Raw genomic sequence first — 22373 nt, forward strand, 5'->3', positions numbered from 1 at the left:
TTCCCTCCAAAATCAGATAATTTTTGTGTCATTCTACTGCTTTTCTTTACTCTTTTTTCACCCCTTTTCTCCTCTCACAAAACAACAGATTCATTGGGGTAAAGTAAGAATTCTGATTAACACCACATATGTATGAGTAACACTTAGAAGACTAATTTCCCTAATAGAAATAGTACTGAAACTGATTCTCATTTTTCTATTTAAAACATGAAAAAAAGAATACTTTAAAATGATAATAAACGTATAGCCCCCTTTTTATGCTGTTTAACAATCTGTTCCAATCTTTCTTCAGATGTCTTCAAACTAATTATAGTTGACTTTGTCTATTTTTAAAAACTAAACTGCAGGTTGTTCACTTTTAAGATAGTTTTGTATCAATCACTGAAGCTTATTTATGGGCTTGTGACTGTACTTGAGCTGGCTGGACTCACAACACAAGCCACTGAAAAATAAGTGAGGATCAATAAAAGCAGTCAGCCTGCCCATGATGCAGAATAGGAAACAACCAGGCTGAAATCCCAGGAGAACTTCTCAGGCATCACCCAGGATAGGTGGCTCCTGAGGCACTTTGTCACCCCTCTGCTTTCATCTCCATGTTCTGATTTGCGTTCCCTAATGACAACTGGCAGCAAATCTGAACGCTCATCTCTGCCCACAGCCCTTGTGAGGGACCACAAAGCCGTCCTGTACTTTGTACTTCACAGTGAGCAGTGCTCTCTTTATTTGGGTGGCTCAATAACCATGGCAACATTTTGTCTGCTCTGGCTCTGACAAGCCCAACCAATTTACTCCAGAGTTTGTGTTATCATTTTCTCACCTATACCAAGTGAGTTACAGCTGAGCCCAGCCCCTCACACACTGGGGATTCACACTGAGACCAGCAGCTGGTTTTCCTCACGTGCCATTTCTAGCTGCAGAGCCAGCACAGCTCCTGCCAAGCTCCCCTGCTAACCCAGGCCTCCCTGTGTCTGTCTCATGGCTATTCCCGTCTGTCCTTACATCTGGGATGTTTTTGTTCAATTATTTTTTTTTTCTCTGTGATAATAACATCAACAGTGGCAGCAAGCAGGAAAGAAACCCTTATAACCATGAATTCAGGCAGTGAGTAAGAGCAGCTCTTAGGAGCAACACTGCGGCTAAATCCCACCAAGATCAGTGGACACCTGGTGATGAAGTGCCTTTGGCAGTGGAATAACAAGTGCATTGAGGCAATTGCAAAACTGACCTACCTAGCAGCTCAATTGGGCAGGTGAGCTGGAGAGTGCAAAACAAAATAAGACAACACACAAACAGTTTGGGCATTTCCAAAGTACAAAAGTGTGCACCATGGCTTTGCACATCTGTCACTGTGGCTGCTACCTGGCTGCAGAACCAATTGCCTGGCAGCTCCATGCCTTCCATTAACCCCTTCAGGCCATCCTGACAATTAATAACATCTAGATTATTTCTGTTTTAATTTTATTAATCCATACTTCTTCCTATCCTTAACTGACTGCTGGAAAGCCTGAGCCAAATACTCCTGTTCCCATGCCAGAGCCTTATCAACAGCAGAAGATGGAAACCTTTAATTGTTGTGGAATTGTACTTACTAGAGCATTCTGGTGTAATCGTATTTTCAGCAGTTTTATAAGAAGTACAAATATTTATCACGACTTTGCTTTTTAAACTATACAGTGGTTCCATTGCAGTAATTTTCCCTTTGCAAGGCTGCCATTCTCCTCCTTTGTATGATGGCCCTGATGGCAGGAGAGTTCTCAAGGGTGAGATAAAATAAACCACTCTGTTCAGATGGGACTCCAGTCAAGAGTGCATGGTAAGAAAGCTTTACCAGCAAGCTGCTTCCTACTGAAGTTGCTCTAGACATGTTACAACCAACACACTGCCTTGCAATGAACTTCCTTGCTCTGCTTCCCCACCCTCAGAAATCTGTGGTGGCTGTGAGCTGAGAACAGTCTTCTGCACTCACATGTCACATGTAAACAAAACAAAGTGTTTCTGAAAACACTGATTGCCCTGGCTGCTGCTGAAAATTCTCATCTTAAAAAAAGCAAATTGCAAACCAAACAGACCATGGCTGTTTACAAACACTGAGCAAGTACTTCCAGAAAGCTTGCTATTGAAATCTGAAGGAATTGGTCAATGCCATAAAAATGATCTGAAGTGCCCAGAAGTCCCTTATAAATACTGTAAGCTTTCTAAATGCTTTTTGAGCCACTGGAAATCAGTATATCTCACATCCACACAGATTTAGCGTGATGAATAGCAAAGAACAGTGGCAACTAAAACAAAATCCTAAAATGACAGACTTGTTCAGCTAAAGAATTATCCTCAGCTCTATCTGATGTCTCTGAATTCTCTGTAAATTGACTTGGAAATGAAAAAAAAGGTTCAGCCATCCATTGTTAGGCTACTTATTGGTACTTACTGAAGGGAAAAACACACGTGAGAAAATTGTGCACTATTATTTCCTTTCAAAGAAAGGGCCATTACCAGCTTACTCAAGCAAGAGACAATTTTCAGGCTCAGCATTTAGACACATTCTAGAAGAACATAGTAGACATCAAGTATAATTTTCATCAATAATTTTTAGGGTCTAAGTTGATCGCTGTTACCTCAGCCCCAATACCTTGCATTATTCCAGCTTCTTAATACACCATCATAAAATATTTAATTTGGGAAAAACAGGAACGATGCTTACAATAAAAAAAAGGGAGAGAGATTCACTAAGAGTTAAAATGTAGCTAAAATAAAATGTAGTTAAAATAAAAGGAAACTGGAATGGCATCAGCAGTGAATGACAGAGTCATTTAGGTTGGAAAAGACCTCTGAGTTCATTGTGTCCAATCTTTGATCATCACCTTGACAACCAGATCACAGCACTGAGTGCCATGTCCAGTCATTTCCTGAACACTTCCAGGGATGGTAGCTCCACCATCTCCCTGGGCAGTCTATTCCAATGCTCCATGAAGAAATTCCTCCTGATGTTCAACCTGAACCTTCCATGGCACAGCTTGAGGCCATGTCCTCCCATCTTATCCCCAGTTGCCTGGGAGGAGAGGTCAGATGTGCATTAAACACAGCCCATTTTGGGAAAACATTGCTAAGAGTCATTCCTCTATATGTGAAATTATTTGTGTGAACTAAACAGAAGTATGATGGCAGCTATGAGGAACTAGCTTCTAGGGCAAAAGATACAGATCTAGGACACACTTCAAGTTGTCTGTGGGCTCACCTTGTTTGTAGAGGTTTGGACTTTGACTTTACTAGTATATATGGTCATCAAAGGAAGGTGAGATGCTTAAATAATTGTGGGAGAAAGCTACAAAGCAGGGAAATTACGCAAGACATGTTTGTAACTGTTAAACAAAATGCATAAATAACAATGTGTTTGCCTTCCTAAATAAGAATGAAGAGGAAAATAAATTAAAAGTAAGAGATGGGAAAGTGTTTGTCTACAGTTAAAATGCCCAGCTGAAAGGGATTGTTCTCCCAGATCTCACAGTACCCATGTGCATTTGCTGGGACTGAACCACAGCCCTGCCTTTTCTCTGCCTTTCCTGTCTCCAACCCTGCATTTTTTTCTGCTTCCCTGCTGTTTGTGTGAATGACCAGACTGCCATGACCTTGGAAATTGGTTATGATGCAATATCCTTGCACCACATTTCTCCTGAGCCATAAAATAAGGCCATATTTTCTCTTCTCGGTTATTTTCAGTTTACTGACTCCAATGGGCACCCCAATCACCACCATTTTAGTTTTGTTATAGTACAGAACAAAACTCCAAAAAAGCTTGTTTGGAAGAAGGGATAGAGCATTCTTTCAATCTATTTCTACACAAACACAGTATTTCATTGTTGCTGTTTGTGTGTATTTTTTTCAGGCAAGAACAGGAAAAACTGGCAAGGAGAAATTACTTTTCAACCAGGTGATATAGACTTTAGTTAGAGAAAAAAATGCACATGGATGAGAAGCTGTCTAGTGTCCCATTTTAAACTCCATTCCATGCTTTTCATTTTTTACAGGTGTAATTTCAAGCTCTCCACTCATTTGGTAGCCAGTTTCACAGCTCTGCCTGCAGGTTGTACTACCTCAGGTCATTTTTCCAGTGACTGTGAAAACATGTGTATGTCTAAGGCTCTGTTTCAGCAGTGAAGAACAATTCATCTGCTATAAAAATACTTGGAGACCCTTTCAGGTTAAGGTACACTGCTGGTCACTCAGCAGTGCTGCCTAGCAGGAGATTGATCTGTGATTTGAAACAAGATTAGAAGCAAGTTCAAAGATACAAAGGTAAAACAGGAGAGTTAAAACCACAGAATAGTTAAAAACATTGCAGAAACAGATAGTCAAGGGTTGGTATATGAATTTGTTGCTCAGTGCATAGGATAGACTTGTAAGGTTTCTTAACATTGCTCAGAGAGAGATGAAAAATTCTGTGCTAATCAGAAAAACTTCCTGTTTACTGAAGACAGAGAATGTGTGGCAAGACACAGGCCTGTAAAAGGAAATTTCATTGAAGCATTTAAACACAAGGAAGGTCTTGATGTCCACCTAAAAGCAGAAGGGCTATACAGAGTGAAGATCCATGCCGATTCTGAAACTTGGCAGGAAAGCCATTGACAGGAGCAGCAGAACTGAGGCTGAGTGGGTCTAACTGTGCTGGTTTCTTACTGGGAAGAACACAATTAGCCTGGGGGCATCTGGGGCACCTTGGGCCACCTCAGCTCTTACTGTGCCACCTCCAAGTATTACATCAAAACTGACTATGGGTGTGTAACCAACCTAACCCCAGCTTGTGCTTCGATGTGTATGTACAGAGCTCCCCTCAGCTTATGAGCACTGATAAAAATAAACTCATTGAGTGAAGTGTCTATCTCATGTTGACTTACCTGGATGTCAGCTGCCTGCAATTCTAAATATTCTTGCAATAACTTACTGTGGAAAAAGATTGAATCCTTATCTGAATGAGAACCCCTCAGTTGAATTTAAGCCAAGTAATTACAAAATGTTTAAGAAAATAATGAGATTACATTTTGCATTTAAACATCCCATCTTACAGCAAAAGATGTCAAATAATTTTTCAGTATAAATTGAGGGAAGCTAAAAATGTTGCATTGGTTTTGCAGCCCTTTAGTCCTGCTAACAGTATTGAACCTGCAGAAGGGAGGCAACTCCTCCTGCATACAGAGAGCAGTGCTAGTGGAAGTATTAGTGTGGCAACTTTTTTTAAATCTCAGGCTTAGGTGGTTATAGCAATGAATAAAGACCAAACTGCATGTGTGACACTCCTCCTCCCTGATGGAATAGAGCTGCATGGAGAATCACCTGCACAGCAGGTATTCTATTGCAAGGATGTGGAAAAGAGCAATGCTTGACAGAAGTAAATTAACACTTACAAGAGGCATATAAGAAATTGAAGTAATAGAGAAGAAGAGGTGCCTGATAGCATTAACAGGTTAAGGGCCAGGCTCCTGCTCAAGTCAAGTTTTTTTGCCAGTCTCCTGCTGTGTCTTGGACCTTTTGGCCCTCATGCCATTCTAAGGTGTGCTTGTGAGCCTCACAGCCTGCAAGCAGAGCACATCTGAAGAGCAGCAAAGCCTGTTTGCCATCTCTGGGGAGTATCACCAAACCAGGGAGCGCTGGTACCGTGTCAAAGCCACTGAGAGTGTTGGGGGGGTCGCTGATGTCGGGGTGAATTGAAGTCTACAACCACTTAGGAAGGTGTCTTTGTAAATGGGATAGACCTTACTTCACAACTACTGACTAAAATAATGATGTCTGGTGGGAAAAGGCCTTTCTTGGAGTAGTCTTTCATCACCATCTGGTTTACTGCTATTCTTTACAGAATCATTTTCCAAAGTGCTTGCAAGGAAAACCCCTTTCCAGCTAACATCTTTAATGAGAATTTTTTGTTTGACTTTTGATCTTCCCTCAGCATGGTGGCTGTGCTCTGCAGAGTTACAGCAGCAGCCATGTGCCTGTGTGTGCTGAGAACAGCGTGCTGCAAGTGCTGATGGTGTTGGGTCTGTCTCTCAAACCTGACAGGATTGATCACAGCCATTCACCTCGCAAGTGGTCAATACTTCTGCAACTTTTCAATCTTTCTGTAGTGAATCCCACACAGTTTCATGCTTTTAACTCGCTTTTATTTCCTGCCAGTTGACTCCAGACACACTGGAGACTCACAAGGCCTCAATTTTTACATCTGTGCTGTTTTGAGTTTTTATATTTCTTTGGAGCAGGCAGCCTGTAAGATATTTTCCACCATCACTGTTATGCTGATCATTCAGTGTTTTATCTATCAAGTGCTCACTTTCAGAATTTGCATTCAAATCTGATTACTTGCATAATCCAGGAGCGTGAAAGAAATTGCCTTGGGAAGAGCATCTTTCTCTCCCCCCTCAGTACACTTCTGTGTTTGGCTTTAAGGAGGTGTGTTGTGTGATCTCTGATCTGCTTTTTCTTATGAACTTTAAAATCATGGCTGGTTCCAGTGCAGCACTTTAGGGTCTAGTCAGGGCACATACCACTTCAGTTGCTCCCAGAAAGCTGATTCAGGTGGGCCTTAAGAAAATTAAACTCTCCTTTAGAGGCAACTTCCCTTCAATGCTGCACCTCAATAAACTTCCCTGGTCTGTTTCTCAGGCTGTTGTGTCTCTTTCTGTGACACAGCGGGTGCAATTGACAATTTCAGGCTTTCCTGCCCGGCTTGGGTTGACCTAACTTGAGAGCAGGGTTTCACATGGAACAAAAAAATGGCACAAACACCCACAGCTGAGAATAAATGAGTGAGTGCTGTGTCTCTCAGCACAAAAAAAATTAACTTCTATAAAAACTACACTTTCTGGTATCTGCAGAGGCGCTAACTCCTTATTTGGCATCATACATGACTTCATGAATTTTGATGGTGAAAAGTAATGTAAAATGTATTGATTGATTCTGTTTTACCCTCCTCCTGGGATGACTTTGATGTCCAATACTTTCTTCTTGGAGAGGGACTATTTGTCACAGCATTTCAAACAGTTAGCTTGGAATTATGTGTTCTTCTGGAGTCCCCAAAACACTTGAAGCTAAACACTTCAAAATTCAAAGAGAATTTGCTGAAGTCTGTAGATACAAAAATGCTTTGACATAAATTGTTGCAACTCTTTTAAAAATCCCCTCTGTTTCATGCCCTGTTTCATTATGAGACTAACTCCCCTTTCAGCTGGCAGATCAAAATGGCAAAGTTTGAAGTCACAAAGCTTCTCCATATTCTCCTAGGAGCTGAGAACCCAATTTCTCCACAAAACTATCCAGTCTGTTGATCTGCTATAATCTTTCAGAAAATAATGACATTTTGCTTTGGAAGCTTGCTCTCATTTACTTGTATGTTGTCAGTATTACATGAATTACCAGCTATTCTTCCGAACCTAGAATCCTCCAAATAAAATGTCTTTATTGCTCATGTGTTCTCATGATCCTTTTATTCAATCATATGGAATGAGTACTGACAGCAACTAATTTGATAATTATTGTATTGTGCAGATGTACAGAAGGGTAAAAATTCAATTCTTAAAGACAAATCCAATGAAAAAAAGGAAAGCATCTTGCTTTGGCTGGCCTCTCCTTCCTCTGTACCAATACCCTCTAAAACAGTTTTCCCCATTAAGATTAAAACAAGCAGCTTGATTCTTGAGGATAGCAATTATTTTTGAGTGCTCTGGTGAGTATAATTACACCGTCAAGAGTTCACTTATGTTCTGCTGGTAGCCATGTGGCTCTGTTTCAGATTTCCAGTTCCTCTCTCCTACAGGATCTATGCCCCTTGAAAGGATTTAATGCTGTACCAGTCCAATATGTTTGTGCACGTGCTGTGGTGAGTCACACACCACCTGCCCACAACCATAACAGCACTGAGCAGAGAAATATCCAAGTCCAGTCCCCAGAGGCTCCTGATCCCTGCTTCCCAACAAGTGGCTGCACAACAGTCCCGGGAATGTCACCAGAAAATGAAAGTGGGAGAGGGAGAAAAGGAAGAACTGTGTTGAGAATATGCAACCCTGAGAAGCCTAGGTGGGAGAGGAGTCCTGATAACAATGACAGAGATTGTATTCCTGGAGTGAGAAAAGTCAGCATTAGGGGAAATACCTCACAGGGAAAGGAGACATGTACTGTGAGCTGAAGGCTGCCATGCTGCTGAAGAGCAGCCAAAACTGCAAAGCAGCAAGAAATAAAAGAACAGTGGTATTTGACAAGAGAGACACTGAACCAGAGAAGAAACATATAGAAAAGCAGCAGCATTAAGAACAAAAGAAAATACAAAGGTAAAATGATTGTAGGCAGTGATTAATTAGACAATATTCATGGGGTCTCTGTGATTGCCTGAGGACTAAAGCTCCACTCAAGGTATGCTTCAGAATAAATTCAGGTCTTCTCAAGGAAGGCAGAATGAATCCATCTGGTGAGCAAGACAAAACAAAGAGCAGGAGAGACAATGAGAAATTATCTTTGTCCTACTGCTGATTTTCTTTCTGTGTGACTCAAGCTGCACTACAGGTAGGCAGCAGAGTGTACCTAGTCAGCACACACTCTTGACCAAAATTAAGCATTTATAAAAAGTTTGATGGTTTAATACCAAATGCCATGTGGAGAAGAACAGAAAGATTTTTATCATGAGCAGAGCATGTTTTCATATGCTGCTGATTCTTTTAAGCTGGATCAATTTGTGTTTGCGCTATTCTGCAGAAATCTATTAAAAATTTCTACTCTTGGTTTTTTCCCCACTGATAGGTGTTATTATACCTTGTGTTACATGAAATAGGAGTGGGAGAGACAGAATAAGTCTTGGGGGATTCAGAGTGGAAAAAGGATCAGCTTTCTTTAGAGGTAAAACTGGAAAAGAGATTAAACACCTTGGGCCCCATGACAGTTGTTTTGAAAATATGTCTTGACTCAAATGGGAAAACTTCATAAGAGAATAAGCCCACTTGCTCTGCTTTGTCTCCTCCAATTTGCCACTCCCAAGGAGAGAACATCCCTCTGCTTTGGAGATGTGGGGGAGACTGATTCTTCAGCAGGAAGCAACACTTTTTCTTGTTGTTTTGAAAGGAAGATATTACATCCCCTTAGGAGCTCAGAGTTGTCTGATCTCTCTCCACCTCTGCTGTAAAATGCAAACCTGTCTGAGAAACACTGAAACCAGCAGAGGAAATGTGAAGACCTAGTTAGAGCATGTCCTGCTCCCTGCTCCAAAGGGACAGGAAAGTCCCTGCACTGGAGGCTTGGAAAAGAACGGCCTGGGAAAGAGCCAGAGACTGCCGTGCCCTGGGAAAGCACCTGCTGTTAGTGTTGAGACCCAACAATTACTTGGCTATGTGTGTGTTGACTTTAATTGTTAAAGCTATGGAAGGAGTAGACAGGGCACAGGGATGAACACAATATGTGTTTTGGGCCATTTTTTCATTTTGGTTTTTATCCCTTTTGTTGGTTGTCACTGCTGTTGCCACCTGAAATTTCTGGCCTAATGTTTTCCTGTGTGCGATTTTCTCTTTGTGCTCTAATTTAATTGTGTAATTTGTATTTTTATTGATGCTATGATTGTCAGCTATATAATGAATCCTTTTCTGCTGCTTTTTCCAAAACCTCAAGAAAGCATCAGATGGTCTGAGTTGGCTGTTCTGTTAGAATTAGAATTCTGTTCCACTGAATTCTAAACTGGTGAAGCAAAGCTGGCTTGAAGGGCTGATATTACAGTGCAGCAAAGGGAAGAGGAATTTCCCCCTAATTTTACCACACAAAATTAATAGTGATAGATATTATTCCATTTTTCATATTTTGGACCAATGCTGTAGAACAAGAATAGATATTATAAAAGCTTTCCACTTTGCAGTTTCCTGTGACATGGCACTTTGTTGACAGAAAGATAATTTATTTGCTTTTCGAGTATCTCTGCACAGCTCATGCTTGTCACAGGGTGACAAGCCTTCCTGATTCATTGGGTCTCTGTAGAAATATGCATCTCCTTTTCTTGTTTTTTGTAAGATCAATACATGGATTCCTTCCAATTTAAGATATCCTTATGATGCTATTCGTCCCCTGGACTCCAGTGCAAGTGACACAGGATAAGCATGGGATTAAGGATTAAAACAAACAAGTGAAAACATATGTTTATTGATTGCCTGGTTGTGGTGACAAAAATCTTCCCAGACTCAATGTAAAGTGCAGAGGTTGCAGCAAGTTGCATCCTCTGTGGGTTTGGCTTGTCATGGGCAGCACAAGGGTGGAGTAAGTATCCTCTGGTTTTATCAGATTAAGCCAAAAACAGAGGAAGATGCAAAAGTCAGTGTGAAATTAAGGTGCATGTATGAATGCTTTTCCTTGTGGCTGACTTAAAGCTGACAAACCAGTTCCTGCCTGTGATTTGACTCATTCCAGGAAACTGCTTTCACATTCAGGTGAGAATCCTCAGGGGTTAGAACATGCATTGCACTTGCATAAAAATCATTAACTTCTGGGTTTTTTCATTGGGATTTTATTTGCCTGATTTTCTAACTCCCAGTTCTTTTGGCCAAAAAATCAGGGATAGAAAAGCGTTTGGAGTGGATTGGCGGGAAATGTCAGTTTTGAGTAAATGTTAAGGTTTTCATGTAAACCCTTGCTTTATGATCTGGATTTTCAAAAAGGTTCCTGTGAGACTGCTGGAAGCTTAACAGTATGTTTACTTTTACTGGATGTCAGGTTTGTGTTTCACATCCGGTGAGCTGTGATCTATATAACCCATGTCTCAAATAGGCTTTCCCATGCTTCTTGTCTTCTGCCACAACATTCACAATTTTCCTGTTGCTATTTAGTATGAGTGCAACAATTATCTATTATGAAATTCAGGGATACAGCAACAATAAACCATCAGAAGAATCAGTAAGTGTGCATGTGCAGATTATCATATGACACTTTTTGTTACTGGGACTTAAGTGCTCAATGCCCAGTGCTGTATCCCACCCAGCTAACACTTTACATTTAAATGTAACTCACAGTGACAGATGCTGAAATAAATATACAAATAGGGAGGTGAGGGTATTAGTTTATATACAGCCATTTATCTTCTGATAGCATGAGCAAAGCTGAAGTCAGATACAGTTAAATGAACTGAAGCTGTAACAGTGCCTCTTGAACTGCTTGAATTAACAAAATCAATCCTCATAAATTAAACTATCATTGATCTATGATACAATTAAGTCCTATAATCAAAATACGCTATTGGTGCATGCAGCGTAACCATGCTTGTTCCAACGTTGAATTTTAACCACTGCTGGCTAACTGTTCCTGCCATGTTCTGCAAGGCTCCCATCTGGCATGCGAGATGCTAACATTATGATACAGTTATTTCTTTTCCATTTTTCAATTTAGGCTGACATCTGCTGGTCTCTGCAAATGGCAGGCAACCCTGCTGAATGCAAACCAATTTGAGGCTGCGGCTCCTCGTGTTTTCCCTTTGTCATTTTTCCAGAGCTGGGAATGGCAACCAAGCCACTTAATTACAAAGGAAATTCATGCAGAATAATAACTCAGTGGAAGAAGAAAGGCAGGAACAATGCCCTGTAGAAGAAAATGAGTTTGACGTGATAAATTGCATTCATGCACGCCCAGTGCACTGTGCAAGCACTCAGAGGAGCCAATGGCAGCCACTGTATATTGGCCAATTAGACCTATACAAAAAAGGTGTTATTTAAGGGCACCACACTGTGGGCTGTAATGAGGAGGCTGGGGAGGGGAGTTCTCTCTTTTACACTGTCAATGAGGCTGAAGAGAGGGGGAGTGGTGTGATATTGGGCAATCAGCACTTGATGTCTGCCCAGGCAGACGGCAGTGGTCACAAGGAGCTGGGCACTGGAGGGTGTGAGACATTCCAACAGGAGCCACCAGTACTCCAGGTGATGTGCTACACACACCTGGCCAGGAACAGCAAGAAATAAGAGGCTTCTGTATGATTAAATAAAACAAGAGGCAGATCCACATTCCCTGCTGGCTGTATATATCATGTTCTGTTTTTTAGGAAAGTGAGTAGTTTAGCATCTTGCATTGACTGTAGCACTCCTCACCGTGGCGCACCATTCAGGGATATCTCCAGTGATCCAGCTTCCACCTGCATGGACTTTCAGTTCCATTGTCACCCAGTTGTTATTTTGGACAGGAATCCGTTCATAACCACTGCTTTCCCACTGAGATTTTGAAACCCAGAGTAAAACCAGTCACCTCTGAATCAGCTGTGAATCTGTGGGGATACTGATGCTTGAGCTACAATGCAGATCGGGATAGGTAGCATTTACTGACTCCCCTATGGTGGCTTGTTTGTGCACTTTGAAGTCCAAACAGTTTGTAAAATTTTTCTCTTGCCACTTTTCATTTCCTTTTGGTCCAGCTCTTTGTTTGAAACAGCTGGTGTGCCTCTTACCTCAGCAGCAGTATTTCCTACTTCAGCTGCATGACTTTGTCTTTCCCAAGATATTTTGTAAGCAAACAGAAGAAAGAAAGGAAGCATTATTGATGTGATGGCAGAGGTACTCCTCTAACTCCAGGGTGTTTGAAGCACAGGTTGCTGACAGAGGGTGTTGTCCATGCCTCCTACAAGCTGCTGCCCTTCAGCAGGATGCATGTGAGTTGGAATATTATCCCGCACTTCAGCAGGGTGATGACATTGTGGTGGCTGTCTGAGCTAACATCCTGAGACATTTCCACACTTAAGTCATTGCACAGGGCAGATTCACTTTAAATCCTGCACTGCAGATCCCTGAGTTGGCTTTTTGTAGGGTGTTGAAAATACTCGATGCAAGTTGTGATAACTCACGACGATGACATTTATCCTTGGGAATCTGGGTTGAGGTTTCTGCTGTGGCTTGGAGGAGCCAAGAAAGCCTGAGCCAGGGATGAAGGAGAGCACTTCTAAAGTTGCTCCCTCTATGAGCTGCCATGGCTGGTGCTGAGGAGCAGCCTTACAGCACACAAAGGAAGGGAGAAAGGGTGGGTAAGATCTAGGTCCTTACACCTCGTGAGCCCCAAGGGTCCTCCAGCTGATCCTGCCCAGGAAAGCAGAAAGCCTCTCTGCTTTGGGGAACAAGGAGTGGTGAAATGTGTGCAGTTTATGCATGCTGCTAGTATTTCAGCCAGAAATCTGAAGGCTAATTAGGGTTTGGCACAGGTTTAGTGATGGTTACCAATTACAATTAACTGTTATTGTCTGTTAAGTGCTGACAGACATAAAAGGAGGCAGTGCCACCCCCAAGCATGATAACAATCAAATGAATCAGCAGTTGCTACCAATAATCCTCATCTCCTGGTGCTAAGGTGCAGCGGAGTTACAGATTTGGACTTGATGAAGAGCCTACAAATAGTACTTGGTTAATGTTGATGGGATGTGGCAGTCAGGAGAGTCCCTTGTGCTTCTTTTGATAGTACTAATACTGTTACTACTCCTACTAATTATAATATTTCTGCAGCAACTCTAAAAATAAAATACCACTTCAAAGTGTCAGGCCTTTGGATCCTCACTAAAAATGTATTCAGGAAGACGGGCAAGCCAGTTAGCAAGGTGAGTTTTTCCTCTTAGTGCTTCAAATCATACCAGTTATATGAAGTAAAAAGCTACAATGCTGAATCTGACACAAAAGCCTTGATATTGCTAACATAACTCATATGGAGTTTTATCTGGTTGTTTGCTTTTGGTTTGTAGGGTGGTTTTGCATTTAGGTTTATTTTTAGTTTTAAAACTTCTTTATAGAAATTGCATAAAAGATACTAGCAAACTATAAAGCAAGTCCCAGGGCAACATCAGTGTAACTATCAAGTAAATCCTTAAACTACCTTAAGCCTTTAAAGGACTTGTTACAAAGCAGTTTGGACAGTTATGTAAGTAACTGCAGTGACATTTGGTGCTTCTTCAGGTTAAAGCCCTCTGAATGCTCCCAGCAGCCCTGAACTGCAGTTCAGATTGCTCTGTGCAGCTGTTTCCCAGTGAAAACTCAGGCATTTACCACTGAATGGCTCTTTGGCTCCTGGTGTTCATTTCTCTTACTCTCCAATTCTGCAGACACCCTGTTCCTCTTGGGTGTTTAATAGTGACATTAATATACTGACAGATACACCCAGCCATGTTTCAATTTACTGGAGCTGATGGGGAGATGTTCTCAGAGCTACACTTGCAAAATGGAGCTGGTTTATAACTTTTGTGATTGCTGTTCTTCAAAACTTCACCTCTCAGAGTGCTGATAGACAATTTTCCCTTCCATTCATTTCTCTGCTTATTGTAACAGATACTTTAAGCACAGACCAGTGAACTGTAAATCTGAACAGACTCCTCAGCATTTCATACAGTAGGAGAGAAGCACCACAGAATTCATGTTTGTTACAAAGCTGAAATGAATTATCACAGATATCTTGCTAAGATAGATTTCAAGTTCCAGATCTTCAACATCAGAGCCAAAAAAAATTAAGGCCAAGTTCTCTATCTGCCTGCTGCTATGCTTTGTGTAATAGCCTTTAAATGGAGTGATACACTGGATGGCTGAATGGACCTGTGAAAGTCTCATTTAAATGAATTCCTGTAATTGCAGAGTGATGTTTAGTCGATTGTATATTCTGGATTCAGACAATGGCAGAGGGTAGAATCACCATGCCTTTACAGACAGAACACTTGTGTAGGTATGAGGCCCATCACACTAATGGTGTGCCCAGAAATGTGTTCAGGATTTAGCCAAAAGCCAAACCAGCTATTCCCCAGCCACATTGCATCTTAGCTCTTTAATAGAAAATGCTATGGTGGCTTTGACTTTGCTGCAGTCTCAAGCCACAGAGCAAGACACACTTAAGATATGGCTATAGTGAGTGATCTCTTAGTTCACTGCTTTTTTTTGTACTAAGCACTTTTGCAATTTAATGATATGGCAGCAATGGCTTTTATTGTGAAAGTGAAGGTAGGTAATTTCAAATTTGTGAAAACTGTACAGTACTGACTAAGTGTTTAGGATATGCTGTAATAGCATCTAATTTTGTGTCATGGCAGGCATTCAGCCTGCATATGTGCTGCCTTCCTTATACAATTTCTTTGTCAGTGGCATCACTGCTAAAGAACAAGGTGATAATTTTCCTGAACTTTTTGTGTCTAGACCTGATTAGATCTAGAGGATTTCAGTTCATCAGGTTCTCATTTGAACTGCCAGGCACTTTTACACTCTGGAGTCTTACAGAAGTGAGCATAGATATGATCCAGAACTGCAGCAGTTCAGCTGTGTTGGGCTTTCTTTTTTAGCTATTCCGTTGACAAGGTGAACCATCTTTGTCATTTTAGTATTTCCTTAGATAGTAATTTCCTGAGACAATAATTTGTTTTCTTCTTGGAACTCATTAGCAAAAACATTCACTGGTCTGAATTGAAGATAATAGTATCTGAAAGCTTTCCAAATTGCTGAGACAAGTAGAGTTGGTAACCTCTGAACTTGAAAAAACACAGATTGGAATTCCTGGACCAAACCACCTAGATGACCTTTCCGTCAAGTCAGAGAAAACTCTTCGAGCAGTTTGGGGAGAGGAAGGAAAAGTTCATCATTCACAGCAGTGCCATGAATAGAAGAGGTTCCAAGGCAGTAGTGTGATTTCGTGCCTCTGGCTCCTTTTTTTACAGACAATATAATCCTCTGGAGCAGCTTCTAACCACTTTAAAACTCCTGATCCAATTTCCCACTGCCTTCTGCTTTGTCCCTTCATGCCAGCAGAAGTAGCTGAGAGACATTTTAGAAGAGCTCTCATGGACACACTTCATGCCCAGTTTGCCTCTGGTAGAGGCAGCAGGGTGAAAACCACCAGACTCAAATATTGACCTGGCAGAGGGATCCCAGAGGGGCAGCTGCACAAGAGAGGAGACGAGCACCTCTTTGCACAGCAGAGCTCAGGGCAGCACAGGCCATGTGAAGCCACTCCTGGGGCATCCAGCTGGGGGACAAGAGCGGGATGCAAATTGGTGGGGCTGCTCCAAGTGGTGCTGGGATAGCTGATGGCAGACTGACTGGCTCAGGGGATTTGGGGGCTGCAGGGTGCATGCAAATCCTCTGTAAGACTCAGCAGTGAAGAGCTCAGGCCAAAAAGCTTCAGGGCTGCTGTAGTCTCTGCCTCTGTCCTCATTCAGCTCCCACAAGAATGCTTAAGCAGCAAAGCTTAAGCTTAATCGAGTTATGTGAGCCAATAAACTTTGCTGCATTTCTTATTGCCCTACCACAGTTAGATGCTTCTAAAATACTATGCTTTAAATCAAGGCAGGTTTTTTACAGATTTCTTCCAGCACAGTCTCTCTGCTTTACCTCCCGAACTTGCTGCTCTGCAGCTCAGGTGGACTCAGGACTGCCTGGTGTGCGTGTCTGTGAGGAACATTATGAACTGCACAGCTTTCACTTGACCTCAGGCTTCAGAAGGAATGCCAGGATCAGACTCTGAATATCTGAATTAAAGGCTTAACTTGGAAAAGCGCACCGTCAAAGTGGTCAGCAGGGCTGTGGGGTGCACAAAGCAGCTGATTGTGCACTCAGACCCCTGTGTTAGCCTTCCATCTGTTGCCAGCACCCAAGGCTGAAATAACGTGCTTGTATTGCAGGTAATGGCATGAAAAATAATTGTTAAAGTTCAGTTCTGCAGGACCTGGCCTTTCTTCTTCATTCCCCCCCAGCTTCACAGTAATGAGGGAAACAGCGAGCTTTTCCTCTCCTGATCACTGAGCTCACCCAGCTTCTTGCCTGTTGCAGGGTCTGCAATCCTCCTTGTTGTGTTTTAAAAGCGGAACCTGCAACAACTACAAAGCCCTAAGAGAGGGAAGGCTTCAATTCTGTGGACACCAGTGACATTCTCAGGGGTGCATCTCTCTTGATCCCAGCCCGTGCTTCCCACCTCCTGGTGAGCACAGGGGGAAAGGCTCGTGTCTCAAGGCAATGCAGCTCCCAGGCATCTTTCTTCATGATGCACACAGAAACTTTTAATTTATAGAACTGACATATTAACTGCAGTGGCCTAAAAGAATAAATGAGTAATACTGTGGGGTCTTCCATTCAGCAAAGGGAATGTTTTCCCCGAGACCTCTTTTTAATTGAAGCCATTTGTCATTTTGAATGTCGAATGTATTCATTAGAAAGCAGCACCTCGGAGGGGACCAGAGAGCTGAGGAGATTAGTAACAGGGTACAAAGCCTTTTGCCTCCAGGTTGCCAGTTTCATATCTGGCCATGTCACTATTGATCAGAAGAAGTCATTACAGGCTGACAGATGTTTGGCTGCTTATATAGAAGTGACCTTGTCAGATTAGTCAAATTCTTTGTTAAGAGATATGTCCCTACTCCCTCACACACACAGACACTCACACAAAAATCCTCATTAGCACCTTGTTGGTAGTGCTCACAGCATCAGTAAGGACAGGGCACAGTTGTTTATGCAGAATCAGAACAGAGGGATTTTTGAGCTATGTGAGGATTGATTGAAGCATTTTCAAAGCATCTCATGATGCACTTTGAAATTTCCAAGTTGATTCTGTGCTGCATAATTTAAAATGAACCCTTCTTAGAATATTTGCAGTGCTTTGATCAATATAAAATTTATTTTTTTAGGAATCTGAGAACTGAGTTTTTTCTATAGCATCTATTAGCAGTAAAGCATGTTCTTAGCAAAAAAATAAGGGGGGGGGGCATCTGAAATATGTGGGGGGGGAAAGAAAATATTGCATACAGTATTTTATATAGTAACTTTGAGACTCAGGCTGAAAATACTCATAGTTGTGTGATGTATTTTGCAGACTGATACTTGGGGGAACAGAAGAATCTTACAAAATCACCCCAGACACTTCAGTCCAGCCTGCAGTAACTCATATATCTAGTTGGATTAAACTTCTCCTCCATGGACCACAATGGCCACTTATGGTGACACCAAACATCTCCTTTCACAAGGCTCTGCTACCTCTTGAGCATAATTCATTGCTTTCAAAATCTCCAAGGACAGGCACTTTGGAGAGTGTACATGCAAATTTTCAAACACAGGCTCTTAAAGGGGTTCCTGTGTTCCTTTAAAGACCCTATGAGGAAGATAATTCATCTTGGGATGAAGCTTCCTCCAGCTGGATTCAAGAGAAGTTTACCCAAGTGAAGGGGCTCTGACAGAGATGAAAACCTCCACACAAAAAATCTGTATGAGAGACCCCAATTCTTCTCTGAAACAGAGGAAGGAAAATGCCAGAAATCCAGCGGGACCTCAATTTGCCACAGGGAAGAAAAGATTAGTTCTTTGTCAGCTTTGCAGCCCATGTTGCAAATTGAGTTCGAGACAGAAAAAAATGCTTTGGGGTGTTCATATATTTTTACATCACCAGCAATAAATATCAAAGCTGGGCTGATAATGTTGGCATGAAAAGTGCAGGTGCCTTTGGTCTGTACTGTGAACAGAAGAGGTAAAGTGTGTCTTCATTAGAGAGGTTGGTAGGTGATAGTTTGAAATGCTGATTTTGATTCCAGTTCAAACTCTGCTTTTAGAAGACTAAATCAAATTTTTACCTGAGCTGAACTTGCTTCTAACACAGGAGTTTTGAACAAGGTCTTTTAAAAAACAATTATAATCTCTCTGCAAAGGGTGGAGGATTATAGGTTGTGAAAGCAATAAATAATAGCTTTGGGCAGGTCGGAGCTGTTCTGAGAAATGCCAAATGACTGGCACACCTTATTATATCTTTTAAGCAATCACAGCACGTGACTCCAGCACTTTGTATGTCAAGAACATTTGTTGTTAAATGCCACAAGGATATGGGAAGGTGTGCCAAGGCTTCTGTGCACCTTCAGCTGTTCTCAAGGTGATGGCTTAAAAATGGCAATTTAGCCTTTGCAGAGCACAGAACAGCACGTGCCATTCAAGTCTTGGGCAAAGAGATAAGATAACATGTTGTGTTTTAGAGTTGAGGATTATGAATTGGATCTCTGGGGGGTGGGTAGGGGGAAGGGTGAACGCCTCATGTACCAAACCTGGCTGATTTGATTTTTCTTATCAGTGAGGAGATTTAACCTGCCTGATACACCACTTCTTTAAGGTCTAAGTAATATTGGTTCTGTGAGAAGTAATATTTCAGTATGTGTGGCTTAAAACCTGGCTAGCCTTAAGGTCACATCAGCCATAAGTAATACACACTGAGCACCTAAGATCCCACAAATGTGACCTTCTACTTGTGTCCCTGTAAATGCAGAAGGCACCAGCCCAGAGCTGGTCTATGGATTTCACAGGCATCTAATAGAGAAAATAAAAAGACAGATGTTTCTATAGATTGTAAGGGGAGGGAAGGCAGAACCAACAAGAAGCTCTAAATTAGTTATTGTGGTGATGAATGCTCTGTTCTGGACCTGCATGTGTGCTTCTGGCTTTTATGGGCTTGTAATTATATTAGGAGATATTGCTTTGACCTAGACATAACTGTACAGATTATTTATTATTATTATTTGCTTGAGAGAAATAAAACCCAATTCAAACTCTTTCAAATATTGTATGCCACACTTACATATGACAACATATAGAATAGATTCTCTGATGAGAAAAGGAACTAAAATGGCAGTAGAAATCTATTTCAGGGTGGATTGGTGAATGGCAATATTGATGGTTTCATGATTGTAATTTAGCTTGTCTTTCTGTGATGGTGTAGCTAAACTGAAGTCTCTCCTGCCATTCCCTGTCGCCACTCTTTCCAGAGGACATGTGTCCTGATGGACTAAATGAACTTGGCCTATTTCAAGACAATGGGACAAATTAAGTCGATCACCACTGAAGGCATTTTGGAACAACCTGGCTAAACTTTTCTAGGTGGCCTCAAAGCCTTCACACAGCCTAGAAAAGCTGCTTAGCTGGGAGGTTGCAATAAAGCACTGTTCTAAAATAATAATGAATGTTCATAAAGCAGATAAAAGCCTCCAAGAAGTACAGCCAAGCTGTTTCAAAGGCTAAAGTAACAAGACACATGATTTGTTTAAGACTTTCCTTCTATTTGCAATTTTTTCTTTCTTGCATAAAAAAAAAAAAAAGGGCTAAGATTTTTCCAAGGTCAAAATCAAGGTCTTTGGAAGTCCTGCAAAAGTGTGATATTACTGTTACAAAATGCACATAGAAGCAGAGGATATCAGGATAAAAAATTTAAAACTTGAGTTAATGACGTATCCTTTTTAATATTGTTTCAGCAGAGGTAGCCATGCAGTAAATTAAACAACAGAGGATATGAAGGATTCCAATTTCAAGGGAGAAAAGAAGGAACCTGTAACACAGCCTGGAAAGCACAGCTATTAAAACAGGGAGCCTTTCTGAAGCTACAGGTAGATGTTATGCTTCAGGAGATAGTGACACTCAGAAGGGAAAACTAAGCTTTCCAAAAAAAAAAAAAGTGGGTGTTGGAATCTCCAAAACCAATTGAGAATTTAGGTAGTGGGTGACTTTACTTGCATTTCTCATTTGTTTCCCACCAGATTTCTTTTTAATATCAATATATACTCTCCATATCCAAAGTGTAAAGGCCTGAATTTTTGCTTGGTGATTTCTTTGCAGTGCTGCAAGCCTTCCAAGAAATGAGAAAGATGTGAAGTGTCTGTAGCATGAGCTACAACTTATTAAGGCATTGGAAGCTGTCAGTGTGGCCAAGCTGGATTTGGCAGGGCAAGCAAAAGGAGAAGAAAAGAAAGTGATTATTGTGCCATTGATGTAGTTGCTGTGTATTGCTGGTTTAAACTGTTTCTACTCCAGCTGCTCCCAAGAGCCTGTAGCATCCCAGGGAAGCTGCCTCTTTCATCACATGCTTTCCCTACTCCTTCACCCTTCCCAGGGGGAAGCCAACATAAAACCTTGTGCTGGTTGTCTCCAGGACCTGAGTGGTGAAGTGCTCTTTGCACACACAGACACTTTCTTGGAGCACAGCTGCAAACAACTAATCACCCTTTAATCCTGCTAACCTCTTTGCCTTGGCCGTATGGTGGGGTTAAAATTCCTGCTGATAAGATTAAGTGCTGTCTTGGACTGGGGCCTACAGAAATAATCATGCCATTTCCACAGTCCCACTCATTAGAATGAAATGTAAAAAAGGATGTTGGTCTTCCTGCTGTGGGATGTCAGCCAGCTGCTAATTGTTTGTGGTCAGAAAGAAGTTCTCTTCTTGTCGTTCTTTAGGGATCTCTGTGTGTGGATATAAGTCCATTGAATTCAAGTCTGTTCATCTACAGTGTTTAAACTAGATTTTTACTTTTAGAACACTGGATAGCTGCATGTGAGTCTAGGTTGTATTCACCACAGGTTTTGTCATTAGTTTTCTTATAAGGTTGTATTTTTAATCTGAGCGGCACCTACAGTAAAATCCTTTTTAATGGCCAAGACAGTCACACCTCAAATTTAATCCCTTTGTTATAAAGCAGACATGTTTTCCCCATTGTCAGACTGGCTGTGACTCACTGCTCCTTTCTGCTAACAAGAAATCTATTCTATTAATGTGAGTTTGAGAACTACAATGATATTGTTCCAGTAATCCTTTTATTTTAAAAATTCATCAGCAAACACCACAGAAACAGAGTGGCTAAGTCTGGTATTTTACTGAACAATCTAAAAAGAAACAGCTGTTAGAGACTAAACAAGGAATTTGTGGCTTTAATCTTTAGAGGTGCTCTGTGCCTTGTCAACAGCTTAGGCACAAAAAATATGAAGCACATGCCTAATTTTAGGCACACCTGCAATTCTGGAGTGACTAAATGCTTTGGTTGCTTTAGCTGTATGTTGGCAGACCAAAGAGACCTCGGGATACAACCAGTGAAGTCTGGAAAATCTTCTAAAGCAAATAATGTATGAAGATAAAACAATCACTCATGCAGCATTTTAGAACTAATTGTTGAAACAAAGCCATCTGTTTTCCCTTGAAAAAATAAGGGACACAAAGGGACCCAAGAGTAGCTTTCCACCTAACAAGCATCTCATGCAGAATAATGCAGGTGTGGCTGAAACTACTCTTGACATAAAGTATACAATAACATGTGTGATGGAGACGTGTTGACATTCCCAGCACTTTTTGTCAGAACGCTTATGTTGAAAAAAATCCATTTCCTTGCAAATTTCTCTGCTGCGGGGTGGCAAAAGGGTAGAGGGTAGGAGCACTGATATTTCCCATTTTGCTGGAGATGGCTTTGAAAATGTGAGCTGAAGGGGCTGTTATCAGAAGAGGGATCTGTCTGGCTGGGGAGCAGGGCTTTGCCACAGGAGCTATGTAGGGCACGCCTGCAGAAATGTCAAATAACGCCTGCCTGTGATGCCGCTCCCCGTCGAGCGTGTCACGAGCCATCCTCACTGCTCCTCAGCCTCGCGCTCTTG

The sequence above is a fragment of the Ammospiza nelsoni genome, chromosome 4 (assembly GCF_027579445.1).
Source record: "Ammospiza nelsoni isolate bAmmNel1 chromosome 4, bAmmNel1.pri, whole genome shotgun sequence".
Taxonomy (NCBI): domain Eukaryota; kingdom Metazoa; phylum Chordata; class Aves; order Passeriformes; family Passerellidae; genus Ammospiza; species Ammospiza nelsoni.